This window comes from Pan troglodytes, chromosome 5 (assembly GCF_028858775.2).
Source record: "Pan troglodytes isolate AG18354 chromosome 5, NHGRI_mPanTro3-v2.0_pri, whole genome shotgun sequence".
NCBI classification, from domain to species: domain Eukaryota; kingdom Metazoa; phylum Chordata; class Mammalia; order Primates; family Hominidae; genus Pan; species Pan troglodytes.
Genome location: NC_072403.2, coordinates 181405208 through 181411818, shown reverse-complemented (window position 1 = coordinate 181411818; position 6611 = coordinate 181405208). Strand labels below are relative to the sequence as shown.

Below are 6611 nucleotides of genomic sequence, written 5' to 3'. Positions count from 1 at the left end.
AGGGTCAGCTACTTACCATGTGATGTTATACTACAGTCAGGGTGGAATTAGCATCTTATTGCTACTAAGAGTCTGTGCTGTGGGTCTTAAGGTCTCTGTTTTCATGTGACTGGTGATCAGTTGTGCCAGAACTCCAAAGGGAAAAGGGTATTTTACCCTCGTTTTGAGGCATGTCCGACCCCACTTCCCATCCAAGCCTGGACTAGCCTTTTAGTTCCCTTTGGAATGAATGCCAGTGGCCAAGAGGACAGTCCATTGTGTTGATTGGGGAGCTTAGAATTTTATTTTTGGTTTGCAAGTGTTAATTATGGCAGAGACAGTTCCGTGGCTTGGTGCAAAAAGATGAAATAAGATGGATGAATAATTATGTTACTTATTTACTATTTATTGAATACAAAGCACCCTAAGGCATTGTGGAGAAATTAGTTTAACTTTTTACCCAGTTGAAAGGACCAAAAACAGCTAAGCCTCTGGAAAAAAGGCTAAATCTAGATTTGAGTGCTACCCTCGGCGGGGCAGACTCTAATATCGGGCAGTTTTCATTCTTTCCTTCCTAACATGGAAATGTGCAGATAGGAGACAAGTTAGGAGTGTTGGGGTGTGATTGGTTTGGGTTAGCTATGTTCTTGGCTAGACATTTCTTTCCTAGACAAAATACACCACATAGAGCCAGCACCGCAGCAGTGCGGACTCAGCAGCCTGAACGTCTGTCTGGGTTCATTGACGTCCTCATCGAGAAAGCAGCTGAGCCCTAACCTCCAACCACACATTACGGTATAGAAGCAGCAGCTGGGGGTTTAGCAGTATGTTTCCTAAAAATCACTCTAAACAAGGGTACCCTTGAGGAAATATGTCTGTGCAGCCTGAAATAAAAGGGCGTCTCCTTTGCCAGGCTTCGATCTGGTGCTTCCAGCCTCAAACCTGGGGTTGAGCAGGTGCGGGGGCTTAGCCTCAGGAAGACGCTGACCTCCAGGTTGGTATTCAAAATTACACAGTTTCTACTGCAGATCTGTGATACTGGCCCTTTTCATTAAAGCGAGGAAGAGTCAGTGTATTCTTGGAGACCCTGGGGAATAATAAATCACTAAATCACTGGTAATAAGACCAATAAAACAAGATAGTATAAACCGGCCAGGCGCGGTGGCTCACGCCTGTAATCCCAGCACTTTGGGAGGCCAAGGCGGGTGGATCATGAGATCAGGAGATCGAGACCATCCTGGCTAACATGATGAAACCCCGTCTCTACTAAAAATACAAAAAATTAGCTGGGCGTGGTGGCGGGTGCCTGTAGTCCCAGCTGCTCAGGAGGCTGAGGCAGGAGAATGGCGTGAACCCAGGAGGCGGAGCTTGCAGTGAACCCAGATCATGCCACTGCACTCTAGCCTGGGCGACAGAACGAGACTCTGTCTCAAAAAAAAAAAAAAAAAAAAAAAAGATAGTATAAACCAGATTATGCATACCTTAAGCACACACAGTTTTCATCTACTGCCAACCCCAAAAGCTTCTTGTGATAAATAGGCAACATTTTTGTTTCGTTTTGTTTTGCGTGAAGGAGAATATTCAAAGTGCAGAGCCGGCGAGACACTCTCCTCTCTGGCATATTTGGTCTCTGCCAAAGCACTGAGCCATATTCATAAAGGCAGCTTGAAATCTAACCACCTCTAACAATATAGCCTGGAGGGAAAAATTAGAAAGTACTTTTTAAATACTTAATAGTAATATAGTATGTTATTACCAAGTGCTTCTGCGTAGGATCTGAGTGCTGCACCAGCAACCCTCTCAGTCTATAGACTCTCTGAGGTATGTTCTTTCTTTCTTAATCAAATGGATTTGCAGATCTGGAAATCAAATTTTGATTGGCTCTTTTGTTTTGATTTTCCTCAATCATAATTTGTGTACATGACTAGAAAATCACTTACGTAAACCCATTCTGATTCTCCTTGGACACCTATTGTGGGCCAGCCTCTCTCTGGACAAGGGGCAGTCACATCCCCAGCCCTGCCTCTAGGAGTTTGCTCTCTGCTGGGAACAACAATTACCTTTGTTAGTGCCATTGTTACCACAACACATGACCTTCCAAGAGGAAGGGACCTGGTTTCCAGAAAAGAGAGATTTGATCCTGGCAACAAGGACCCGTGGATGGAAGGCCACTGCAGAGTGTGAGCTGGCAGATGCGTTTTCATTCTCGGTTCTTTGCTTCTTAATGGAATTGACTTTTAGTAATCTGGTATCCACATTGCTCTGAGTTTATAAAAATGGGGGAAGGGGCAAGAAAGAACATTTCATAACATGTGTGTGCTTGGAGGGAAAATCGCTTTTTGGAAAGATCATAAGGTATTTTTACAGCTTGCTGAACTCAGAAGCTGAAACGCAAATGCGATAAGAGGTCCCAGCTGTTGGTGCCACTGTGGGCGTGCCTCGACTTCCCTAGCTGCGCCGTTGGCTCTCCAGGTGGAAGATCAGGATGCGGGAGGGAATTCTTGGAATGGTCAGCTGCCGCCTTGCTTGCCCTGCCACTTACCCTCCCCTGCTCTTGCTCCTCCCTCCTTCCACTTGAATAAATGAAAGGTATGGACGTCTTCCTCAACCCAGAGCCCAGCTGAGGAGGCCGGCAGAACAGCACCCTCTTCAGCTCCCAAACCGTGTCGAGCTGCTGAGGTCAAGACCAACACAGCAACACTGACTTAGAGAAAGAGACTGGGTTGAATTTAAAACGACTGGAGCAAAATACCTATTTCACATGAAGAACACGTCTGGCTATGGATACACTGTCTCCTCGGGACTGGCCCTGGGTTTTGTAGATTCCAAAGCCCAACTTTACCCAAAGTTGGTCAGGCTCGGGGGAGAACCCACGCTGACGGTCTCACCAGAGACGTATCGATGAAGCCGAGCATCTGCTTGCCAGTCTCCCATGAATATCACACATGGTAGGAAGATTGTTCTGGTCACGTGGGACTGCTTTATCCCATGCAGGGCCTTATGGAAGCATCATCATCATCGCGAGGCTGGACAGGGCGTTACTGTACAGAATACCACAGGCAATTGTGACACGGTGGTAGGCATTTGTGAACCTAAACATATCTCAAGGTAGAAAGGTGCTGTAAAAATACTGCACTGGAATCTCACGGGGCCACCATTGTATATGCCGTCTGTCACTGACCAAAAAGCTGTTAGGCAACCATGGCTGTATTTTGTCATTCAACTGCTTTTAGCTGTATAATAGACACAAGCAGCTCAGGTGATTTTTTCTTCCAGTATTTAGGCTTTTTGGAATGCGTTAGATTAGCCGAGTTTCTGGTATTGGCTTTCCATTCCGAGCTCCTGTTTTTCTGAAGTGTCTGTTGTATTTCTGTGATCCCTCCTTTCTTTCTTCAATCAGAAATGCTATGGCCTCGACTCCTCCACCCTGATCTGGCAAAGGTGTGCAAAGCCAGATGGAATTTGGAGCAGGGGTAAACACCTAAAACGCAAGCAGGGCATTCACCAAAGCCAACGGAACCCAAAGAACTTCCACAAGGATTCAATTTCAAATTTCGACCAAGACTTCGAATACTTTATTTCTGAGTCACTCTTGGGTAAAACTGAAAATGAGCAAAATGCAATGTGGGAATGGAAAAGGCCTGTTGTCTTCCTGTCTTGTAACACTTCCAGTCACCAAAGTCCTGTCCACAAATGATTACTGTGCACACCCTGTTAGCAAGCTCAGTACTACGTGGGTCCAGATTATGAGACTGGATTTTTGACATCAAGGAGTTTGCCATCTACCTGGGGATGTCACACATAAACAAATAAAATATTAAATGAATAGGCAATTTATCCCAAAGTAGTATAGGTTTTTCCTCCCAAATAAATTGAGTCTTTGTCACAGGCATTTAAAAGAGAGAAGAATAATTTCTATCTCGGCTGCTGTAGGGCAACTACCACTTCCCTGTAAAGAATGAGACCCATACTTACCCATGTTGGCAATGGAGTAGGAACACCAAATGGAGGAGGATGGTGAAACCTGGCCCACCGTGAGTCCCCGTCTCCTGGACATCCTCACGCGTAACCAGTGGGTGACCACTGTGCGGACAGACGGAGGCGCTAGTGTGTGTGTGAATGACAGACGGAGGCGCTAGTGTGTGTGTGAATGAGTGCCTGTGCGGACAGACGGAGGCGCTAGTGTGTGTGTGAATGACAGACGGAGGCGCTAGTGTGTGTGTGAATGAGTGCCTGTGCGGACAGACGGAGGCGCTAGTGTGTGTGTGAATGAGTGCCTGTGCGGACAGACGGAGGCGCTAGTGTGTGTGTGAATGAGTGCCTGTGCGGACAGATGGAGGCGCTAGTGTGTGTGTGAATGAGTGCCTGTGCGGACAGATGGAGGCGCTAGTGTGTGTGTGAATGAGTGTGCGGACAGACGGAGGCGCTAGTGTGTGTGTGAATGAGTGCCTGTGTGGACAGAGGCGGGCATTGTGTGTGTGTGAATGAGTGTGTGGACAGAGGCGGGCATTGTGTGTGTGTGAATGAGTGCCTGTGCGGACAGAGGCGGGCATTGTGTGTGTGTGAATGAGTGTGCGGACAGAGGCGGGCATTGTGTGTGTGTGAATGAGTGCCTGTGCGGACAGACAGAGGCGCTAGTGTGTGTGTGAATGAGTGTGCGGACAGAGGCGGGCATTGTGTGTGTGTGAATGAGTGTGCGGACAGACGGAGGCGCTAGTGTGTGTGTGAATGAGTGCCTGTGCGGACAGAGGCGGGCATTGTGTGTGTGTGAATGAGTGTGTGGACAGAGGCGGGCATTGTGTGTGTGTGAATGAGTGCCTGTGCGGACAGAGGCGGGCATTGTGTGTGTGTGAATGAGTGCCTGTGCGGACAGAGGCGGGCATTGTGTGTGTGTGAATGAGTGTGTGGACAGAGGCGGGCATTGTGTGTGTGTGAATGAGTGCCTGTGCGGACAGAGGCGGGCATTGTGTGTGTGTGAATGAGTGTGTGGACAGAGGCGGGCATTGTGTGTGTGTGAATGAGTGTGTGGACAGAGGCGGGCATTGTGTGTGTGTGAATGAGTGCCTGTGCGGACAGAGGCGGGCATTGTGTGTGTGTGAATGAGTGTGTGGACAGAGGCGGGCATTGTGTGTGTGTGAATGAGTGCCTGTGCAGACAGAGGCGGGCATTGTGTGTGTGTGTGTAAATGAATGGACAGAGGGGGGCGTTGGTGTGTGTGTGAATGAGTGCCTGTGTGGACAGAGGCGGGCATTGTGTGTGTGTGAATGAGTGCCTGTGCGGACAGAGGCGGGCATTGTGTGTGTGTGAATGAGTGCCTGTGCGGACAGAGGCGGGCATTGTGTGTGTGTGTGTAAATGAATGGACAGAGGGGGGCGTTGGTGTGTGTGTGAATGAGTGCCTGTGCGGACAGAGGCGGGCATTGTGTGTGTGTGAATGAGTGTGTGGACAGAGGCGGGCATTGTGTGTGTGTGAATGAGTGTGTGGACAGAGGCGGGCATTGTGTGTGTGTGAATGAGTGTGTGGACAGAGGCGGGCATTGTGTGTGTGTGAATGAGTGTGCGGACAGACGGAGGCACTAGTGTGTGTGTGAATGAGTGCCTGTGCGGACAGACGGAGGCGCTAGTGTGTGTGTGAATGAGTGTGCGGACAGAGGCGGGCATTGTGTGTGTGTGAATGAGTGTGCGGACAGACGGAGGCGCTAGTGTGTGTGTGAATGAGTGCCTGTGCGGACAGAGGCGGGCATTGTGTGTGTGTGAATGAGTGTGTGGACAGAGGCGGGCATTGTGTGTGTGTGAATGAGTGCCTGTGCGGACAGAGGCGGGCATTGTGTGTGTGTGAATGAGTGTGCGGACAGAGGCGGGCATTGTCTGTGTGTGAATGAGTGCCTGTGCGGACAGAGGCGGGCATTGTGTGTGTGTGAATGAGTGTGTGGACAGAGGCGGGCATTGTGTGTGTGTGAATGAGTGCCTGTGCGGACAGAGGCGGGCATTGTGTGTGTGTGTGTAAATGAATGGACAGAGGGGGGCGTTGGTGTGTGTGTGAATGAGTGCCTGTGTGGACAGAGGCAGGCATTGTGTGTGTGTGAATGAGTGCCTGTGCGGACAGAGGCGGGCATTGTGTGTGTGTGAATGAGTGCCTGTGCGGACAGAGGCGGGCATTGTGTGTGTGTGTGTAAATGAATGGACAGAGGGGAGCGTTGGTGTGTGTGTGAATGAGTGCCTGTGCGGACAGAGGCGGGCATTGTGTGTGTGTGAATGAGTGTGTGGACAGAGGCGGGCATTGTGTGTGTGTGAATGAGTGTGTGGACAGAGGCGGGCATTGTGTGTGTGTGAATGAGTGTGTGGACAGAGGCGGACATTGTGTGTGTGTGAATGAGTGTGTGGACAGAGGTGGGCATTGTGTGTGTGTGAATGAGTGTATGGACAGAGGCGGGCATTGTGTGTGTGTGAATGAGTGTGTGGACAGAGGCGGGCATTGTGTGTGTGTGAATGAGTGCCTGTGCGGACAGAGGCGGGCATTGTGTGTGTGTGAATGAGTGTGTGGACAGAAGCGGGCATTGTGTGTGTGTGAATGAGTGTGTGGACAGAGGCGGGCATTGTGTGTGTGTGAATGAGTGTGTGGACAGAGGTGGG

General features: G+C 49.6%; 1 long non-coding RNA gene across 1 annotated transcript; it reads right to left on the bottom strand.

Moving 5' to 3' along the window:
* Positions 1-361: 361 nt before the first annotated feature.
* Positions 362-2003, bottom strand: LOC107975437 (uncharacterized). Its single transcript, XR_001718971.4, has 3 exons — positions 1920-2003; positions 1461-1674; positions 362-1066 (listed from the first exon to the last, which is right to left on the bottom strand). It is a non-coding gene; the product is annotated as an uncharacterized LOC107975437 (long non-coding RNA).
* Between the last annotated feature and the right edge of the window lie 4608 nt (positions 2004-6611).